At 51.3% G+C, this 20,751-nt stretch overlaps 1 pseudogene; it reads right to left on the reverse strand.

The window, feature by feature from the left end:
• Nucleotides 1-6,127: 6,127 nt before the first annotated feature.
• Nucleotides 6,128-6,988, reverse strand: LOC146204826 (histone H2B pseudogene; annotated as a pseudogene).
• Between the last annotated feature and the right edge of the window lie 13,763 nt (nucleotides 6,989-20,751).

Below are 20,751 nucleotides of genomic sequence, written 5' to 3' on the forward strand. Positions count from 1 at the left end.
TAGGTTGCAGTTGAAAATCCTCGTCGGAAGCCATGTTGAGCATTTGTTAGAATCCCTGATGGTTCTAAGAAGTTGTTGAGGTAGGTCGTGTTCGAGTAATTTGCTGCAAGAAGAAATTAATGAAATTGGGCGGTAATTACTGACTTCCATTCGGCTACCACTTTTAAAAATCGGAACCACACGGGATATATTCCATTCATCTGGCACAATACCAGATTCAAGAGACTTGTTAAATATTATTACTGAGAACTGCGCTATTATTTGAGCGTAAGTTTTGAGAAAAGCAGCGGGAATGTTATCTGGACCGGCTGATTTCTTCGGGTCTAAGCGCAATAGAAGTTCTAGGATTCCTTCCCTGCTAATAGTTATAGCCGTGTGAGAGTCAGGGGGGGGATCGGTGGTCGAACGCCTCATTGGGTTTAATAAAGACGCTTTGGAAATACGTATTGACAGCATCTGCGATCTGCTTTTTGTCTGTAACAGGGGAGTCATTTACTACTATTTTGTCAAATTTACGACCTGCTTTGTTCGAGAGAAACTGCCAAAATTTACTGGGATGTTCGGTAACAAAACGGGTAAGTGTCTGGTTAAAGTAGCGCTCTCTAGATGCACGTAATTTTGCTGAAAGTGTAGCTTTTAGGCTGCTAATGATGGATGTGGTGAGCTGCTTTTTTTTCTGCAACGTTTAAGTTTACGTTTGATGTGGATTATTTTCTTGTTATCCACGGGTTCATTCTGTCTACCCTCTTTTTCTTGTCTGGAACGAAGTTGTGAAGGCAACATTGGCATAGAGACTTAAACTTTGCCCAAAGTGTGTTAACATCCCCTGTGTCAAATGACTGCAGCGAGTCTTCTAAATAGGAAACAATACTTGGATGATCCGCTAAGGCAAATTTTTTTTACTGTTACAAACTTGGAAGCAATCTTCTCAGCGCTGCGCGGGAGGGAAAAACTGAAAACTACTAGTTTATGGTCAGATATTCCATGATGCACTTGAGTGGCGTAATTTATGTCACTTGAACAAAGGATTAAGACTAACACTGACGCCGTTGATTCGGTTACACGAGTGGGGAGTAAAACCTGTTTTAGATTATACGCCAGTAAGATGTCGAGCAGGGTTTCTGCACTCTGTACTTCACGTCCGCCTGGAGTCAGCGATTTGCAATTGATATCTGGTAGATTAAAATCGCCAGCTGGTATCATTTTATGCCTTCTGTATCTTTCTAGCTCATCGTACAGTTTTAACATAAAGCCATGGGGAACTTCAGGAGGCCTGTAGACACCAACTATAACGATAGTGTTACCATAAAAGTCGATTCGGCACAACACGCTTTCATGATCACTGTCGATTGATGGGAGTGCCTGAGATGATAATCCGCTTGTAACCAAAATCGCAACACCGCCTCCCTTCGACAAGCGGTCCTTGCAGTAGCAAGTGTATGAAGGGGGGAAAATACAAAAGTCAGGTATATCAGGCTGCAGCCATGTTTCAGAGAGTACCACCACGTGAGGATCGTAGGAAAGTAAAACATGTTCAATCTGTTCCTGTTTATTGCACACACTTCGCGCATTTAGACAAATAAATCGAAAATCTTTTTCGCCGACGACCCCTTCAGCGTAACGGCATCATGGTTCCTTCTGCTGTTTCGTTCTGTGCAACAGCACCCTGCAGTTCTTAGCATCGTCCCAGGCATACAGTTCGTCGCTTATCAGTAGTTTGTCATGGACTAACTTTCCTTTATCGCCAGGTTGGCCATCGGCTTCAACGGATTGCCATAGTTTTTTTCCTTTTTTGCGGTGTGGCGTATGAGTAATCATGCGACACGGACACCCCAGAATCCTTCAGTTTGGAACAGTTTTGGAAAATTGCAAGTTTTTCGTTGTAATTAAACAAGCGAATAACGACTGACCGAGGTCGATCCTTGTGAGGCTTGCTAATTCGATGTATACGTTCGACCGAGCTAACTGACACGCCGAGTTTTTCATGGCATATTTCCTGGATTATCGTTTATTCTAAATCAGCTCTTGATTCGTTTGGACTTTCTTTTGCACCGAACACTATGACGTTGTTCCGGCGTGCGCGATCCTCGTACTCTATCATTTTTTTTGTCTTGCGCAGCCAGGGCTTTTTCCAAACATTTCACAGATTTTTCAAGTTGCCTTATACTTTCTTCATTAACTTTGCACAATTCCAGAACCTCATCCAATTTTGATAGTTTTGAGTTTATCGCGGAGAGTGTTGAATCACGAGACTTATTAGTTTCTTTCATCTCTTTGAGCTCAGCCAGAATAGTCTCCAGTTGCTCCTTTTGCGATGGACCGGGGCTGGCCTCAACATCCCCGCACATGAGAAGTAGGAGAACGGACCAACAGTCAACAAGCATAAATAGACACTTCCGAGGGCACGGCAGGACCATAAGTGCATAATCGCAGGAACGGAGGGAACAATATGGACTGTAGAAACTAACCTGCACAACAACCTAGGCAAGATTAGCTTTGCTGCCCTAAAGAAAGCCGCCGTGCCCTCTGAAGTTTGGAGGAGAATCCACAGGTTTTAGAGCGTTGTCTGGTGACGTCGCAGCCGCTGGAAGCCGGTAATGTCATCTGATGACAGGGACTTGAATCCTGAGTCGGTCGTCCCGGGAAATCGCCGAGGACTTGATGCCCACGTACACATTGTGAAGCTGCACTTAAGCTATCAGAGCAGGCCCCACCGAATCAAGCGGTGGCTGGGCGAGGGTAACAACCTGCACAACAAGCCAGGCAAGATTAGCCATGCTGCCCTGAAGAACGCCGCCGTGCCCTATATAAGAATATTGCAATCACCGACTCTTCATTTGTGCCATCGACCCTGGTCACCACCACGTCACAATATGTAGCAATATTCTTATTTCGGGGCAAAATTATTTCCTCTTTTGTGAAGTTCGCAACACAGACGGGATCGCGGAATCTTTCGTCTGGCTTCACTAGAGTCGCGGACACTGTCAATCCATGTGCCAAAACAGCATCAACCTCGACGACGCAAACCTGGCCTACGCGCACGGGTTTCGCCAACTTTGACAGTGCAAGGGCATGTCAGCCTCACGGATAGGCGTTATTACGCATCATCGAGGACAGCTAGCGCTGAGGGACCTCTCTCATGATTTCAGCTCCCCAGTTTTTGATAGGAATTTGGCACTCTTGTAGATCCAAGACCCCTTCAGTTGTTAAAATATTAATTTTCTGGGCCGATATGATGCCCTGTCCAATTATTCCGTCTACTGGGATTGCAGGCCCATCCGCAATCACAAAACAGTCACGAAAAAACGTTCTTTTTCCGAAGGAAATTTGCAAATAGTAACAGCCGTGGATGTCGATCTTACTCCCAGTGATGCCCACAAAGCACCCATGCGAGCTTACCGCTCAAGTAATCTTGTCAGTACATCGCTCTTGCAACCTCTTGAAAGCCTGTTCAGAAATGAGCGAAATGCGAGAGCCCGTGTCAACTAACATTTCAGCTTCACTCCCGTTTATGCGGCACTGTACTACCGGACTAGTTTCCTCCGAATATCGTAACAGCGCTTGCTCTGCTGTCGGCCACAGCACCGGGGGAGAGTCCGCTTTCGGCGCGCTTCGAAATTCAAAACGCCGCAACGCTTTATGCCTCCTTGCTGGGATGGTCAATTTGGCACAACGCGGGAGGCCGGCAGTCGCAGAGGGAAGGACGCGTAACCCCGTAGTGTACAATATTTCAACACTAGCCCGCTTTGCTTACACGAGCCATCAATATCGCGACTTTAGTTCCCTTTAGGCAGAACTGCTGCTAATTTTCCCTGATATAGGCACGAATTCCCCGAGTTTTTCCAGATTATCCACATTCTCTGAAAATTCCCGGTTGGTAGACACCTTGAACATCATCATCATCATCAGCCGGATTATACCCACTGCAGGGCGAAGGCCTCTCCCATATTTCTCCACTTAACCCGGTTCTGTGCTAGCTGCATCCACTTGACCCCTGCGAACTTCTTAATCTCATCCGCCCACCTAACTTTCTGCCGCCCCCTGCTACGCTTTCCTTCCCTTGGAATCCAGTTTGTTACCCTCAGCGACCATCGGTTATCCTCTCTTCGCACTACATGTCCTGCCCATGTCCATTTCTTCTTCTTAATTTCCACTAGAATGTCGGTAACTTGAGTTATTTCTCTGACCCACTCTGCACGCTTTCTATCTCTTAATGTTACCCCTACCATTTTTCGTTCCATAGCCCTCTGGGTTGTCCTCAACTTAAGTAGAACTCTCTTGGTTAGCCTCCACGTTTCAGCCCTATAGGTGAGTACAGGCAAGATGCAACTGTTGTATACTTTCCTTTTGAGCGATACCGGTAAGCTGCTAGTCATAATCTGCGAGTGCTTGCCAAATGCGCTCCATCCCAATCTTATTCTTCTTGTTATTTCCTTTTCATGGTCCGGATCTGCGGTTACTACCTGTCCTAAGTAGACATATTCGCCTCCTACTTCCAGTATTTCGCTACCTAATGTAAACTGCTGTTCCTTCCCGAGGCTGTTGAACATTACCTTAGTCTTCTGCATATTGATTTTCAAGCCTACCTTTCTACTTTTACTGTCTAGGTCATCAATCATTATTTGCAGTTCATCCCCCGAGTTGCTTAGCAAGGCAATGTAATCAGCAAACCGCAGATTACTGAGGTATTCTCCATCTACCCTTATCCCTAACTGCTCCCATTCCAAGTCTCTGAATACTTCCTGTAAACAAGCTGTGAATAGTACTGGGGAGATTGTGTCTCCTTGCCTAACACCTCTCTTTATGGGAATTTTGTTACTTTCTTTATGCAGAACTATGGTTGCTGTGCAGCCACTATATAAATCTTCCAGCACTTTCACGTACGGCTCGTCTACCCCCTGATTTCGCAATGCCTGCATCACCGCCGAGGTTTCAACTGAGTCAAATGCTTTTTCGTAATCAATGAATGCTATGTATAAGGGCTGGTTATATTCCGAGCCTTTTTCTATCACCTTGAACATACAACAAAAATAATATGAATATTGACCTGGTTAGGTGTCCACATTTCCGTGAAGCATAAGCATAAGGCTCCTTCCCCAAAACCGAATTTAAAAAAAATATGAAAAACCCGCCGTTTGAAAATCGGGTGTTACAGAGGCTATCGCTGCAACGCTCACAGCTTTCGCTTTATCAGATTCAAGCCATGCTTAAACCACCATTTTCCCTCTAGATGCAGCTCACTTAGAGCGCACTCCAATTCGCAAAAGTGAAGGAACAATTGTTCACTGCAATAGATTAATAGTAAGAACCAGACATTACAGCAACAATTCAAATTAACGCCACTAATTATCACAACTCAATGCTATTGAGTCCTTTACTTAGCAACGTTGCATAATGTCCATCAGGCAATGTTTTCACACCGATTCGGACACTTCGGTAATGTCATAAATCATGTAATGCACTGGCCCCTAATTTCATGACATCTGCACAAACTTACCTTCGTTTACGGCAGTGTACCCATCGTGCGCAGCGTTCAAGTAACATGTTTGTATGCTCCGATCTTCCTCGTACGTACATGCACCATTCAGGGGATGTTTCAAAACAAGTCGACGCTGTCGTACACACCCAACTGCCAGTTCCTCTAATCAGCTGAAATAAAATTGCATCGCTTAAATGATAGGCTGCTACTGCGTGATACATTTGCCTCCTCTCCACGCTGAACAACTTTATACATCTGCTCAAGTGATAGGCGTAAAATGAACAAGCAACGAGAAAAACATCCTTGTCAGGTCAGAGATTTCACCGCCTCAGTTTAGACCAATATCGTTAACAGTGATACGCATCGGAACGCGATGCCATGCAAACGAAATCCGCGCGTGCTCACGATGATGCCGAAAAAAATTTTGGTAGTACCTACCGGGAATCTCGTTGCGCCATCGCCTCGCACAGTCAAAAGCGGCAATGAGCCATAACGTAAAAAAAAAAAAATCCTAGCAGGTTGAAGAAATCCCACCCAACTCCCCTCCCTTTCACTGATTCATAATTGCGACGCTGAATAGATGAAGTCGTTTAGAGCTTCTGCACGGGCAGCAAAAAAAAAAAAAAAAAATGCATCAGAATATGCAGTGCGAAACGAAGTGTATCACCGGAAATTATATTTCACAAAACATTACAGAGAGCAAACGCACACAAAAACTTCAGCGTCCCAGAGATAGTTGCTCACAGTGTTGAGTCGAGACGGAACACGATTACTGTGACTTTTCTTGCGGTGACTGCTCCTCAGACTGGGGCTCTCGGTCTTGCGGTTGCTGTTGGGCAGGCTTCTGCTGCGGCTCATGCGAAGATGGCGGCGGAATTAGCATCGATGCGGTGTACTTGCTGACGGCCTTTGTCCCTTCGGAGACGGCATGCCGCGCCAGCTCACCAGGCAGGAGCAGCCGCGTCACAGTCTGTATGTCTCGTGCCGTGACTGTGTGTCGCCTCGAGGCGAAGGTCAGCTTAGTAGCCTCTTCTCCGATGCGGTCTAAAATGTCGCCCACGAAGCTGTTCATGATGGCCATCGCTTTGCCAGAGATTCCAGTTTCTGGATGAACTTGCTTCAAAACCTTAAATATATAAAGACTGTAGCTCTCGCGGCGGCGTCGACGACGGTTCTTCGCACCATCAATGGAGCCAGCGGAGGACGAGGCAACGTTTCGTGCGGTCCTACCGCCTTTCGCCTTCATAGCCTTCGCAGCAATGGCGGCCATCTTCGACGACATCCTTGCTCGACAGCAGCCTCGAAATGGGGCCGCTGGCAGTCGCGTTGCTTTCTCACGCTCAGAGGCAAGGTCACGTGGTGCACAGAACCGCGCCAAAATCACAGCGCGCAGTCAGCACGCTTCCAGAGACGATGACGACATGCGGGCGAGCTTGACCGTTTGACCAGAAGCCTGCGTGTCGCACATGTGCAATAGCGCGCGCCGCTTCTGCTCCACAAGTGGCGGCGCCGATAGAGTGACGTCATCTGACTCCTGGCGTCTGGCCGTAGCGGCGGCGCGTATTGCCATTCCCTGAAAACTGCAGCAACAGAAGTACCGGGTGGCGTCACTAAAAAATAGAACACAACGCAATATGTTTTTTTTTTGTTTTTTTAGTATGCATTGCAGTGCATAAACTAAAATGCATACGCAATAAAATAGTTTGCTGGATTAAGGTTGCTTGCAGTAATCATCTGACAATGCCAGTTGCGTCCGTCGCGCTATCTTTAGTGCGTTGAATCAAAACGAGTAAGAGCGCATTAAAAGACCCCACTAACCGTCGCTTCTGTGGCGCAATGGATTAACACCATGTACCTGATTGTAAGACAAGTGATCGATTCCTGTAGGCGCAGTTGTTTATTCTTTTTTAAATTCACAACATTCTAATAAATTACGACCATATTTCCTGGGGTATGTTCCCCTTAAGGTTGCATAGTACTATCTTTTTGTTCTTAACAGCAGCAAAACCAGCCGCGAATGCAGCCAGGATGTGACAGTATGACAACGATTACACTATTTAATTACCTTCACCGTAATAAATTCCTGCCTTCAGTAAGTGTATGTTACCTTTAGGTTGCATTCAGAGACAGCTCTCAGCAACAATCACCGTTTAACATGCTTTAAACTCTTTTTTTTTTTTTGCGGATTTACGCCACTCCGATTTTTCAAGTTAACTTATTCAACGTCGCAAAGATGGCGCGACGGATGCAACCGATGTATTACGCTCTTTACAGTAATTTTAATCCATAAAACAATTTTATTAATATTGCATTTCCGTTTCCCTACTGCGCTTCATGCTCGAACAAAACATAAGGTTGTGATTTATTTTTCAGTGACGCACCCGGTACTTCCATTGCTGCAGTTTTCAGGGAACGGCAATACACGGCGGCGGGCAGCGAAAAACAAAATCGACTGAAGGAAGAAGAAAAAGAAAATGCACGCGCCTGCTACTGGCTTTTGAGCTGAGCCACCTCCGCTGCCTCGTGCGGACAGAAGAGAAAATAGAGAAGAAAGAAAAAGAAGAGGGAGAGGAAGATGCGCGTCGCAACAGCCGTCGTCCCCACCGAAGCGGTGGCGGGTGCAATGACGGCGTACAACAGATAAACATTCGGTGACAGGCAAGCCCCCGCCGCAAGCGGCGGTGACCTACCAGTCTCAGCCCCTTAGTGCCAGGAGCAGCTACCTTGGAGCTCCTTTTGTGGGGAGGGGGCGGGGGAATCAGGGAATGTGAAAAAATTGGAGGGCACTGCCCTATAACTGCCTCCTAGAATCGATTAGGGACCACCGCAACAGGGCTGTGCAGGGGGAAGGGGATGAAAACGATGAATAGAGGAGGGTGGGAGGGGAGGGAGGAGTGGGCAAGGAGCAGATAGGGTGTAGTTGGTGCGAAAGCTGAACTACGCCTCCGTCGGGTTTAGAGACGGGGGCGAAGATGAGTTTCTTCCAGGAGCAACCTGAAGGCGCACAATTCGAGAACAACACTTCACCGAGGGATACAGAGGGAAGTCCCAGGTGGCGGTAGCCGAGATTAAGGGCGGTTCGCTGTTGGTGTAGGGCAGAAGCACTCGCATAGCAAGTGTTCGAGAGTTTCTCGAGAGGCACCGCACAGCACACACGCAGCACTGGTTGCACAACGGAGGTGGTACATCCTGCCAGCAGTCCACACACAACCGACGCGGAGTCGTAGGAGGTAAACAAAGCCACAGCGGTCAAACGCGCGCGTCGGGGAGGCAGATGCGCTGGTTGGCAACCACACGTCTGTCAGGGTCAGGGAGGTAGCGGCGAGCGTAGCGAGCAATGATCCTCGCTGAAGCATAGTGCGACGCTGATGGCGGAAGGGGAACAGAGAGGTGGTGCGCCTGCTTGGCTAGATGGTCGGCGGTTTCGTTGCCGTGGACTCCAACATGTGAAGGGGTCCATTGGAAAACGACGCGAGACCCACCTCCAGCTCTTCGAGTTTCGCGATGATGTCGACTGGGAGGTTGTAGCCTCTCTCGTGGTGAATGAGAGTCTGCAACGCAGAGCGGGAATCAGACGTGACTGCAGCATTGATGGGGTGCGGCATTTCGAGGACGAGGTCCAGTGCAAGATCAAGCGCGGCGAGCTCGGCAATGGTTGAGGAGGTGGAGGTGGGGAGCCTGCATTTCTTTTGCAAGTTCAGGGAAGGGGCAACAAAAGCTGCTGTTGCGGAGTTTCATTCATTGGTAACGGAGCCAATAGTGAAGATGGACATGAAGTTAGTTCGCTTATAATTTATGCTGAACAGCGGCCACTTCTTGCTGGAGAGCATAGTGCGGGGTGTGACGTTTGTTTGTTACACCTGGGAGGTTTGTGGAGACTTGAGGCGGTTTATAAACATGGGGAGGCCTGGAGAGTTGAGCTGACTTGGGAGCTCATTGAGGAGGAGTACGGCACTTCCTACTCGTGAGCTAACGTTGCTGCGCAAACTCGGGTGCTGGATGCATGCGCTCGACGTGGTTGAGGAGCGTTTTGAGCGCTCTGATGGAAACAGTACAAAAGCGTGTCTCAGCATGTGCTGCAGGAACTTGTGAGAACTTTGGATGGCTGTAGAAAAGACGGAGTGCTTTCCGGTGATCTGCATCCAGGGAGTGCCACTTGCATGGCGCGAGGTTGACGAGAGGGAGGGCATAGAGCACCTTTGAAGTAGCCATAGCATCGTGCAGGCGCTGGCGTAGAGCAGGTCTGGCGCCTTCACCCCGCGCGAGGAAGCGACGTGCTTTAGCAGCGACTTGCTGGGTCTCTTTGCGGAGAGCCTTGACTGCGGGAGACCACTAAGAGAGCAGTCGATTAGTAGACCCAAATACCGGACCTGCTTCCTCCACGGAAGAGGTTGGCCGCCGAGACGAAGTTTGGTGCAGCCCAAATGCGCTTTGTAGACGAGGATATGTACCAAAAGTGTCTTGGTCTTTTCACAGGAGACACTTAAGCCGATGTTCGCCAGCAAACCCACGACACTGTCAAGAGCGCACTGCAAGAGTCGAACTCTGCGGCGACACTGTTGTTGGGGAGGAGGCAAAGAGCGCTACGTCATCAGCGTAGACGGCAACACGCACAACATCATGAACTGAGTAGTGGATGCTGTCTGCCAGACCCGCGAGCTACTAAGTTAAAAAGAAAGGGGCTCAAGAGACTGCCCTGAGGGACACTACACGGCACTGGGCGAGGAGAGCTGAGCTCTGAGTGAACGCGCACGCATAGTTCGGCCACTCGGGAAGCAACGGACATAGTCGTGAAGGTGTCCACTTATCCCCATGGCCGTAAGTGTGTCCAAAATGGCCCAGTGTGGGAGGGAATCGAAGGCACTTTTCACGGCCAGCAGGATGAGAAATCCGGCATGGCGGGAGAGGAGGGCTCGCTCCAAAGTCGAAACCACATCGACGCTGGAGTCCGCTGTAGAGCGAAGGATTCGGAATCCGCTTTGTCGTGGGACAAGCGCGTTGGTAGCCTTTGCTACCCAGTTGAGCCGATGAAGGGCCATGTCTTCAAACACTTTTCCTGAAGTACGTGGAAGTGAGGAACACAGGTCAGTACGAGGTGAGATTGCTTCGGGGTTTACCTTTCTTCTCCCCCGCCGGGGTGGAGCAGTGGTTACGGCGCTCGACTACTGTTCCCAAGGACGCGGGATCGAATCCCTGCCTCGGCGGCCGCTTTTCGATGGAGGCGAAAAGCAAGGCGCCCGTGTGCTGTGCGATGTCAGCGCGCGTTAAAGAACCCCAGGTGGTCGAAATTTGCGGAGTCCTCTACTACGGCGTCTCTCATAGCCTGAGTCGCTTTGGGACGTTAAATCCCCCAACCCAAACCCCTTTCTTCAGGATGGGCACTACAACGGCCACACGCCAGGCTTGCGGGATGTCACTGCTGTGCCACATGTCATGAAGTGCGGTGAGCAGTTGCTGTTGATGCGGTTTGTCTAGGTTACGGAGTATTCCATAAGAAACGCCATCTAGACCAGGGGCGCTATGCGTACACCAGGAGCAAGACAGAGGGCATCGGCAGGTCGAACCCGAAGTTGGCGGCTGTCGGGGGGGGGGGGGGGGAGGGGTGCAAACTGCGTGGCCAGTTGCTCCGAAAGTTCGAGGTTGGAGAGAGGGCTGCACAGAAGCCGGCCCAGCTTCGATGACGGAGGCGTTTTGCATGGGCCGCGTCAAGACGATTGTAAAGTGTCCACAGTTCTGGTCGACAAGCACGGATAGCATGACGCTGGGCAACACGGCGAACGGCACCAAGGTTGAGCAGCTTTATATCTGGCACCGGTGCACCTGCGGCCACAGTACGCAGTACACTGGCTTATGTGGGCGAAGAAATATGCCTCACATCGGTCATTGGCGCACAGCTCACCAAGTGTGACCAGCGAATTACGCTATAAGTGTTGACATTGTGACGAGACACACGGGGACACAGATCGATTGGGAAGTGGTTGGACCCATTTGGGTCAGGGGTCCGACAGTTGCGCGCACAGGCTTCGGTAGCGAAGGAGAGATCAATTGCACTAGACGGACCACGTGCACTGACATAAGTCACTTCACCTTCATTGAGATGAAGAAGTCCTGCAGATAGGATAGCGTCGAGTAGCTCTCTACCCCGGCGACTAATAGTGGCACATCCCCAGAGAGTGTGATGAACATTAAAGTCACCACAAATTATAGCGTCCGAAGAGAGCACGTGGACGATGCGGGAAATGACATTGGCGTCCCAGTTGTAGTTGCGGCGAACGTATACACTCGCAATAGAGGTATCGGTGTCACCAACTCGCACTGCAATGGCGGCACATTCGAAAGGACCACTCATACCCCATGCACATCGATGGCAGTGTGCGGGAGGTTAGAGCGAACGTGCACAGCTACCCGAGGTTTCGCAGGCGGGTGGAAGGAGTTAAAGGGCCACTGTCCAGGGAAGGGCCTTTTAAGCAAATAAGCCCAGTGTTTCGATGAGGTACCGGAGATAGTCTGTACAAAATGCTACAGTGACATGTGCGCCGCAAAGCAACGTAAATACAACTCAAAGCTCTCATGCTCTCCTTCGGCAAGCCAGCTTCTCCGTTTCCTGCGCTGGCCCGTCGAGCAAAAGTTATGACGTACTTCCTGAGAACGACGTCCATTGGTCCGTCTCGCTGACTGACGGGAGAAGGATGGGTGTCTACTGCTCGCTGTGCGCTTTTCCCTGAACGGCCAGACTGAATCCAGCGGCGCGCGCTCCCTCGCCCAATTTTTTGTTTTTTCGCGCACGCTGAGTGCCACGCCCCACCTCCTGCCAAAGGCGGAGGAGGAAGGGGAATTTGTCTTGTGGAGGCTAGACAACCTCGGGCAGGAGAGTGAAAAACATTTGCGAGGGAACGGAAGGAGAGAAGCACGACAGAATCGGGTGATTGCGGTGGCTGTAACTGCGTTATTAGTTACTCTTTTCGAAGATATTTTGCGGCCGTGCGTTCTAGGGGCGAAGTCTCACAGTCACCAGGGAAGAAAATATTTTCGACCGAAGGGTGGACAGTGGGCCTTTAAGACACAGGACAGCGGTACACACGGATGAGGCACACTCAATCACACCATTGTATCCTGTGTAGCCAAAAAAAGGGACATCCTCCGCGTGCGCAAGTTTCCTGTAGGGCTAGGACATCAAACGCACAGAGGGGAAGCTGCTGAACCAGGTCAGCTTGACGACGGCGCACGGAGTTGCAGTTCCACTGCAGTATGCGCGGCCGAAAAACAGCTGATTTAGCTATGATGGGAAAGCGCCCGTTGGGCACCTATAGGGCCGCTGCACAGAGTTGACGTGCAGGGCAGAGAGAGCTGCGATGACAGCATCCCGCATATCAGCCTTTGGTGGCTGAGTTGGAGCACAGGTTGCAGTTGCTTGGGGGCTGTTCCCGCTGTAGACATCACAAAAGGAGTGGCCTGCTTGGACTGGAGTCGAGGATTTCCTCGGGGGTAGGGGACCAGAGGGAGCGTCACTTGGAACATTCTCCGGAAGCTTTTGAGCACAAACAGAGCGCAGGGCGTCTCGGCGCGTCATGGATTGCCCCGAGGACGAGAGAATGGTAGCGACTTTGCGCTCCTCCTGCCAGCGGGGGCAGCGGGGCTCAGTGGCTGCATGTCTCCACTACAGTTGACGCACTTGGGATGGGTGGCTTCACAGTCAGCTCTGTTGTGACGACCAACATCGCGAAAGCAGCGGGTCGAAGCTTTACAGGCCGCAGTGATATGGTCGAAGGTGCCGCAGTTGGTGCACTGCACTGGACGGGGGAGGCAGGCTTGCACAGGCCGGCGGAGTTTGAAGAGGGCGACCTCGTCGGGTGGCGCGGCACTAGCAAACCGCACTAGGACGTTTTTAACGGGTAGGGAACATCCAACGATGGGCGACTTGTTTCGAGGTTTTCATCAATGTCCTCAATGGGAAGGGAAGGGTCGACTCAATAGATGATGCCGGTACTTGCATTTGTGCGGGCGTCCTTGGCACGAACGGAGATGCCACACAGTTGTGACAGCGAGGAGGGGCGCGATGTCGGCTTACTGCGGGCCATCGACTGCAACAACGTTGCGGTGGAGGTTATGGGGGTTAATTCTCGCAAGAGAATGCGCCACGGGGGGGCTAGACGCTACAGTCGCCTTCTAGCCCCGACGTGCCAGCCCTAGCAGACAGAGCTGTGACCCCCGACCCGCGGTGCGAGAAGTCGCCACTCCGGCGGGTTCGGGCCAGAGGGGACAAACACCGAGTTACGTACTCGAACAGAGTTTATTGTGCTCGAGTACACGGCAAAGGAATAGCAATCAAGAACAACCACCGTGTAGCGAGCGAACGCCGCGTAAGGGGGTGAAATAAAAACCACCTAATGGGGAAGCGCGCCAGCGAGGTGAGAGGTAGTGTCTTCTCACCTGACACGGCTTCTCGCTCACATCCCGTTGCGGTAAGTGCCTACGGTCAATGGGCGATTCTCGGTGACGGCGGTGGTCTCCTCGGCGGAAATCATGAACCGCGCGCGTGCGCGCCCATTCGCCGAATAACCCGAGCGAGTTGCTACAGTCGCGCTCCTCGACACGGAACGGGAGAGGAGGTCTCCCGGTTACGCCGGCAGAAAAGAGGGAAGCCCGCGGCAGCGTCGCCGCAGGCCCGGGAGGCAGCGGGGGGTGGCCAGCATGCCCTCTCCTCCGCCAACCTCTCTGCCAGCGCGCGTAATCACGCGTGTTAATTACGCGCGGGCGTTATAACGGAGGAAGGGGATTGTGAATCCCCACATCCCCCCCTCCTTAAAACCGCCGTACGGCTAAAAGTAGTCACGTTCACCGAGGGATATACCGAGGGGGCCGGCTAAACGCCGTTTTACTTTTAAACCCAAAGAAAAGTGCCAATATATAAAAAGTTGCAGACAGCTCACAGCCACGGGTGTCGGAGGGGGAGGCAAGGCCGACGACCACAGGAGACGACCTTGGAGCTGGGACACACGTGCGGCGGCCGCAGGTCCCGCTTCTTCACCGTCACTCGGCCAGGCTTGGAAGTGTCGATGGCTGCAGGCCTGCTACTGCATTCATCGTCGGTCAGCCAGGGCAGCCTGCCGGGGGACGGGCAGGAACTGCGTCTTCGCGTTGCGTAGCGTGTTGCAGGCCCCCCTCAGCGGGTCGTCCGCTCGCTCCCGGCTGGCCTCCTTTCCCTCCGTCGTTGACGCCGCCGATTGCGAGGGCAGCGGGGCGCCAAGCTGCTCCCGCTGGTGAAGCCACGGCCGCGAGCACCGAACGGCGCCAAGGCGGGCTCTTTGCTGCAGCTTTCGTCGTGCTGGACGCAGGGGCCCGTTCCACGAACTCTGACTGGCTCGCTCCGCAGCCGACCGGAAACCGTCCATCTTGGCCCGGTTGACGGTAACAGCAGGCTCTGGGTGCGGGAACGCCACTCCTTGGACGTCCTGCTCCTCGATGCTTCAACGGTCGTCGTGGCCTCCGCCGGCTCCCCTCTTTTCTGGCTGCAATGCTGTCTTTTCCCTAGTTACAATTTTTTTTCTTTTTCAAATCTACCCCCACTCGATCTTTTCCAAAAGAAAGCGCGTGCTTTCTCTGGAAGCAAAATGCGCTGAATATTAACAGAGCGTCCCATCCATACTCAGCACAATAAATTACTCCCCGCGCATTGGTCAGAGTTACGTCTGCCGTGGGCGCAAGTCGTAACGAGGCGCGATGCTCGAAATCCCAAGCCTTGCCTCTAGCTGCAGCTGCCTGCTGGTGGGGGAGTGCGTCCTCCTCGGGCCACGCAGCGGGGCTCGAATTGCGGTGCGCTTTGTGTAAAGTCTAGCTCCGCCATCTTTGCTTGCAGCTCTGTCGCGCATCGGCGTGTGCCCAACGCAGCAACCGTGGCGTTGTTGCGAACTTATAGAGGAAGTTCTACCCATTCGACAACGTCACCACCATGCACATCACTAGGCAGCGAAATGACACAACTTGAAGAAAAGTCTTAGGGCCGTTCGCATGCTCCGTGATGCACATGTGCGATTAGCTCGTTTTAGCGTGGCGTGACCAACCTCGAAGGACTCATGTGTATCCTTCGCGTGGGGAAAGGATTGCGCAAGGTGCTATAGGATTACAGACGGCAAGGATCCAATGCGCTCACAGCAATACAAGCTGTGTAACGCCCGCACAGGCAGCAATACCAGCGTGCCCTTATGTGCACCGCGGCCGCGCCACTCGGCTCCCAGAGCCCGTCGAACACTGGTCGACAAAATAAAATAAAAAACAGGATCCTACCGCTTTCTTAAAGCTCCCTTAAGGCTGACTAGGCTCCCCACTGCACTGATGCAATTAAAACGGTCACCACTCCGAGAAGCCGGGTAGGCCGCCCCTCCTCTGAAGCTGCGAGCTATCGCGACGAACTGGCTAACGGGCACGGCAGAAAGGATAGTAATAACACTTCTCATGCCATCAACGTGCGCGTGCAAAAATACATACGCTACAACGTTGACCGTCCTCACGTAGAGCATGGTAAGTCAAAACACTACGAGAGAATGCCCATCACACCAGCGTCCGCGCGTCACCCTGCTACAGAGCGGTGGAGTCGTGTGACATCCTGCTCTCGCAGAAAATTGCAAGATCACAGTGGCTAGCGTCAGCTCCTGAGCTCTCGCAATAGAAACAGTTAAGGTGGTTTTGCTTGCTTGCCGTTGTGCAATAACCACTGCAGTATTAGAAGAGACTGAAAGGTCAGTCCTGCTCACTGCCATGGCTAGTCTATGTGTCGGCGTTGTACACACAGACACTCGATTTGTCACACCTCTGGCCCCACGTTGGGCGCCATAAAAGGGGGTTAATTCTCGCAAGAGAATGCGCCACGGGAGGGCTAGACGCTACAGTCGCCTCCTAGTCCGACGTGCCAGCCCTAGCAGACAGAGCTGTGACCCCCGACCCGCGGTGCGAGAAGTCGCCACTGCGGCGGGTTCGGGCCAGAGGGGACAAACACCGAGTTACGTACTCGAACAGAGTTTATTGTGCTCGAGTACACGGCAAAGGAATAGCAATCAAGAACAACCACCGTGTAGCGAGCGAACGCCGCGTACGGGGGTGAAATAAAAACCACCTAATGGGGAAGCGCGTCAGGGAGGTGAGAGGAAGTGTCTTCTCACCTGACACGGCTTCTCGCTCACATCCCGTTGCGGTAAGTACCTCCGGTCAATGGGTGACTCTCGGTGACGGCGGTGGTCTCCTCGGCGGAAATCATGAACCGCGCGCGTGCGCGCCCATTCGCCGAAGAACCCGAGCGAGTTGCTACAGTCACGCTCCTCGACACGGAACGGGAGAGGAGGTCTCCCGGTTACGCCGGCAGGAAAGAGGGAAGCCCGCGGCAGCGTCGCCACAGGCCCGGGAGGCGGCGGGGGGTGGCCAGCATGCCCTCTCCTCCGCCAACCTCTCTGCCAGCGCGCGTAATCACGCGTGTTAATTACGCGCCGGCGTTATAATGGAGGAAGGGGACTGTGAATCCCCACAAGGTTGATGCGGATTTGCTTCACAGCTGGGAGTTTGGGAAGTTCCACTTTCCTACCGACGGGACGAAAAAGCAGTTGCTTTGCTGTTGGAGAGTGCAGGTGGGTCGATTGAAGCGTCGCTGAATCATGCAGCTGATGCCACAAGGTGTTGAGCACTTTTCTGCGGCGTAGCTGCAGCCTGTGTGGTGCCGACAGTTGCTTCCGACGCGGGTGCGGAGCCAGCAGAAGAATCCGCGGAGGATAGGGCCTCCTCAAAGGGGCGGAAGGCAAGGCGACGCTTCTTGCGAGTATCGCTCTTGGCAGGGGCGGGGGGGGGGGGGGGGGGGGGGGCTACTTTTGGGAGCGGCGACTCCTTTTGATTGGGGATGGGCATCGGAGTTGGCAGTTTTCATGGGAGAGAGTTCAGTAGCTCCGTCTCCCTGAGGGGGCTGTAGCTGTGTCGTCTGACGACATGGAGGGGATTCCTTTGTTTGGAGAGCATAATCAGCGCTTTAGAAAGTGTCAACCATGAGAGCGGTTGGAACTGCTGGCGGGCCGGAGCTCTGAGCGGGGAGCAGAGGGGGGAAGGCCGCCTCTTGAAGAATAGATGAGGCTTTGCTGTGCAACATGTAGGCTCCCTAGCCAGGGCGAGGGCCGCTGGCTGCGAGCAGTGACGTCACTCACTCCTCGAGCATGAGCAGTACAGTTGCCGCAGAACCACACGAAGCCAGTGAGAGTGCGGCCAGTGTAGCTCACGCTACAAAAGTGCTATTGTAAAGTGCCACAGGAGCAAGTGTATTCTATCAATGTATTATAAAACGTAACAAAAACGAGAACTGAGGAACGCCAACGAGTAATTCACAGCATGCTGCTGGACTCGCAGAGGCACGAGAAGTCACCACTGTCTAGGCAGTGTCATTTATCAGCAACACTTCTTTTGACGTATTCTTTTAATGCAGCCATGTAAATCACCTAACACTATTGTCCACACGCATATTCGTTAGTAGCAACTCTTCGAGCGGATTCATGCAGTTAAGGCTGGTTAATGCGACGCAGTAACCGAAATGGGCAGCAAAGTAACAGGAGGAAGGCTGTGCAGAATGCCACGCGCCCAGAAAGGAATTTAAATGCTCGCTTGCTCACCTTCCCATTTAAAATTCCGAAGCGACTCATTCAGGCGCCATTCGAGTAGTACATGCCGCCACTTGCCGCGACGGAAGGTCTCCCCGGAGAAGCCCTGACGCAGCACCGTCCGAGAAGCTTTGCACTATACAAGCTTTACCGCGACTAACATAACGACGTGCGCCTACGAGTGCCACATTAGAAACTACGTTCATGTTACGTACCGCGTCCAAATCGCAAGAATAAGACGTGACGATACAATTCCTTCCTCTGTATGACGATACAAAGCAGACACTGCTGAACCGCCATTTTCCCACACGCAAGCCCATCGTGTTTTGGAAAGTTTTGCCGGGTTTACAAAAGCAAAAAAGGCGGTTAAAAACTACGGTGCATTATAATTACTGCACAATAACTGTGCACAATAACTGCACAATAACTGTGTGTAAATAAAGTAACAAAATTCCCATAAAGAAAGGTGTTAGGCAAGGAGACACAATCTCTCCAGTACTATTGACAGCTTGTTTAGAGGAAGTATTCAGAGACTTGGAATGGGAGCAGTTAGGGATAAGGGTAGATAGAGAATACCTCAGTAATCTGCGAATTGCTGATGACATTGCCTTGCTAAGCAACTTGGGGGATGAACTGCAAATAATGATTGATGACCTAGACAGGAAAAGTAGAAAGGTAGGCTTGAAAATCAATATGCAGAAGACTAAGGTAATGTTCAACAGCCTCGGGAAGGAACAGCAGTTTACATTAGGTAGCGAAATACTGGAAGTAGTAGGCGAATATGTCTACTTAGGACAGGTAGTAGCCGCAGATCCGGACCATGAAAAGGAAATAACAAGAAGAATAAGATTGGGACGAAGCGCATTTGGCCAGCACTCGCAGACTAGCAGCTTACTGGTATCGCTCAAGAGGAAAGTATACAACAATTGCATCTTGCCTGTACTCACCTATGGGGCTGAAACGTGGAGATTAACCAAGAGAGTTCTACAAGAGAGTTGAGGACAACCCAGAGGGCTATGGAACGAAAAATGGTAGGGGTAACATTAAGAGATAGGAAGCGTGCAGAGTGGGTCAGAGAAATAACTCAAGTTAGCGACATTCTAGGGGAAATTAAGAAGAAGAAATGGACATGGGCAGGACATGTAGCGCGAAGAGAGGATAACCGATGGTATCTGAGGGTAACAAACTGGATTCCAAGGGAAGGAAAGCGTAGCAGGGGGCGGCAGAAAGTTAGGTGGGCGGATGAGATTAAGAAGTTCGCAGGGGTCAAGTGGATGCAGCTAGCACAGAACCGGGTTAAGTGCAGAAATATGGTAGAGGCCTTCGCCCTGCAGTGGGTATAATCAGGCTGATGATGATGATGATGATGATGATGATGATGATGATGATGATGATCTGTGCCTCATTCTTTCAAAGAAATCAAGAAGCTAAATTTCATTAACCACAACAAGAGAAGAGGACCTTTCTAAATGGCTCACCGACAACGCTAAGAGTGGGATCCTGCTCCGGTTCCTCACGGAAAACCATTTACATTAGTTTCTATAATATGCCTCATGGCAAGCTTGCGTACAAAAAAAAAAAGAAAAAGAACGTGAAAATGTTATTTTATGTTTGCTTTTACTGAGTAGTTCCAATATTTACAACCCCTTTTGAAGATGTACTTCCAAGCGATTGGCGTCGCTGGCAATGGGTTTCTGTCCCCGTTTGGTTCCAAGTAACGCGACCATGGGATGGGCCTTGCCTGAGCCATGTCCGAGCTTCCGGCAACTACGCATCGGATGCTAAATGGCCGAGAGAGGTCACTAAAACAATTTAAATATTATTATACATATGATGCGTTTTTATTGCGATAGATTACTGCGCCATGTTTCGAGCCGTCGCGTATCCCCGGCGGACGCCGTGTTTGACCTTGAACAGCAACCGCTTCAGACGAGCTCCGCCAGATGGCGGAACCATCGGCGCGGCGCGCGCTGCAGCGGCGTCGCTGCCGCGCCGAACAGATGGTTCGCCGCTGCTTCGACCTCGTTGTGTCAGCGACAAGCTGCGGCAAGGAAGCGACAACGTGCACAAAAGACAGTGGAAGAACGTGATGAACGTCGTGCTAGGCGTCATGCACAAGATGAGCTTCGGCCTCGCTGTGTTTACTTTGCTATGCAGGCTGCTAAAGAGAGACGTCAGCGACAAGCTGCGGCAAGGAAGCGACAACGTCCACAAAAGACAGTGGAAGAACGTGATGAACGTCGTGCAAGGCGTCGTGCACAAGATGAAGCTCGGCGACTACGTTCTAGCACTCCGAGTGCTTCCACCTCGTCGCCTACTGATGAACACATGACTGCTCAGGAATGCCGCAATGCCACCAAGCGAAGACAGCGCGCTGAAGAATCGCCGGAAGAACAGTCGTAACCATTGTGTGTCATACGTTACTCTATAGCCAAATTATCGAACCACACAAGCTACGCCACAAGCGAACACACAAGCGTAGCGATGCGGCCATTGCTAACGAAATTTACCAGGCTTAACCAGAGCTAAGCCACTGCCATCTTTTCCTTAAGCAAGAAAGAAAAATGTGCATTCATTTCTGCGCGTGAACATTATATATTTGCTTGCTAATTCTTTAGAGCAATCGTATTTTTGTGCTTAATATTT

Source organism: Amblyomma maculatum, chromosome 1 (assembly GCF_055883805.1).
Source record: "Amblyomma maculatum isolate TAMU_Amacu chromosome 1, ASM5588380v1, whole genome shotgun sequence".
NCBI lineage: Eukaryota > Metazoa > Arthropoda > Arachnida > Ixodida > Ixodidae > Amblyomma > Amblyomma maculatum.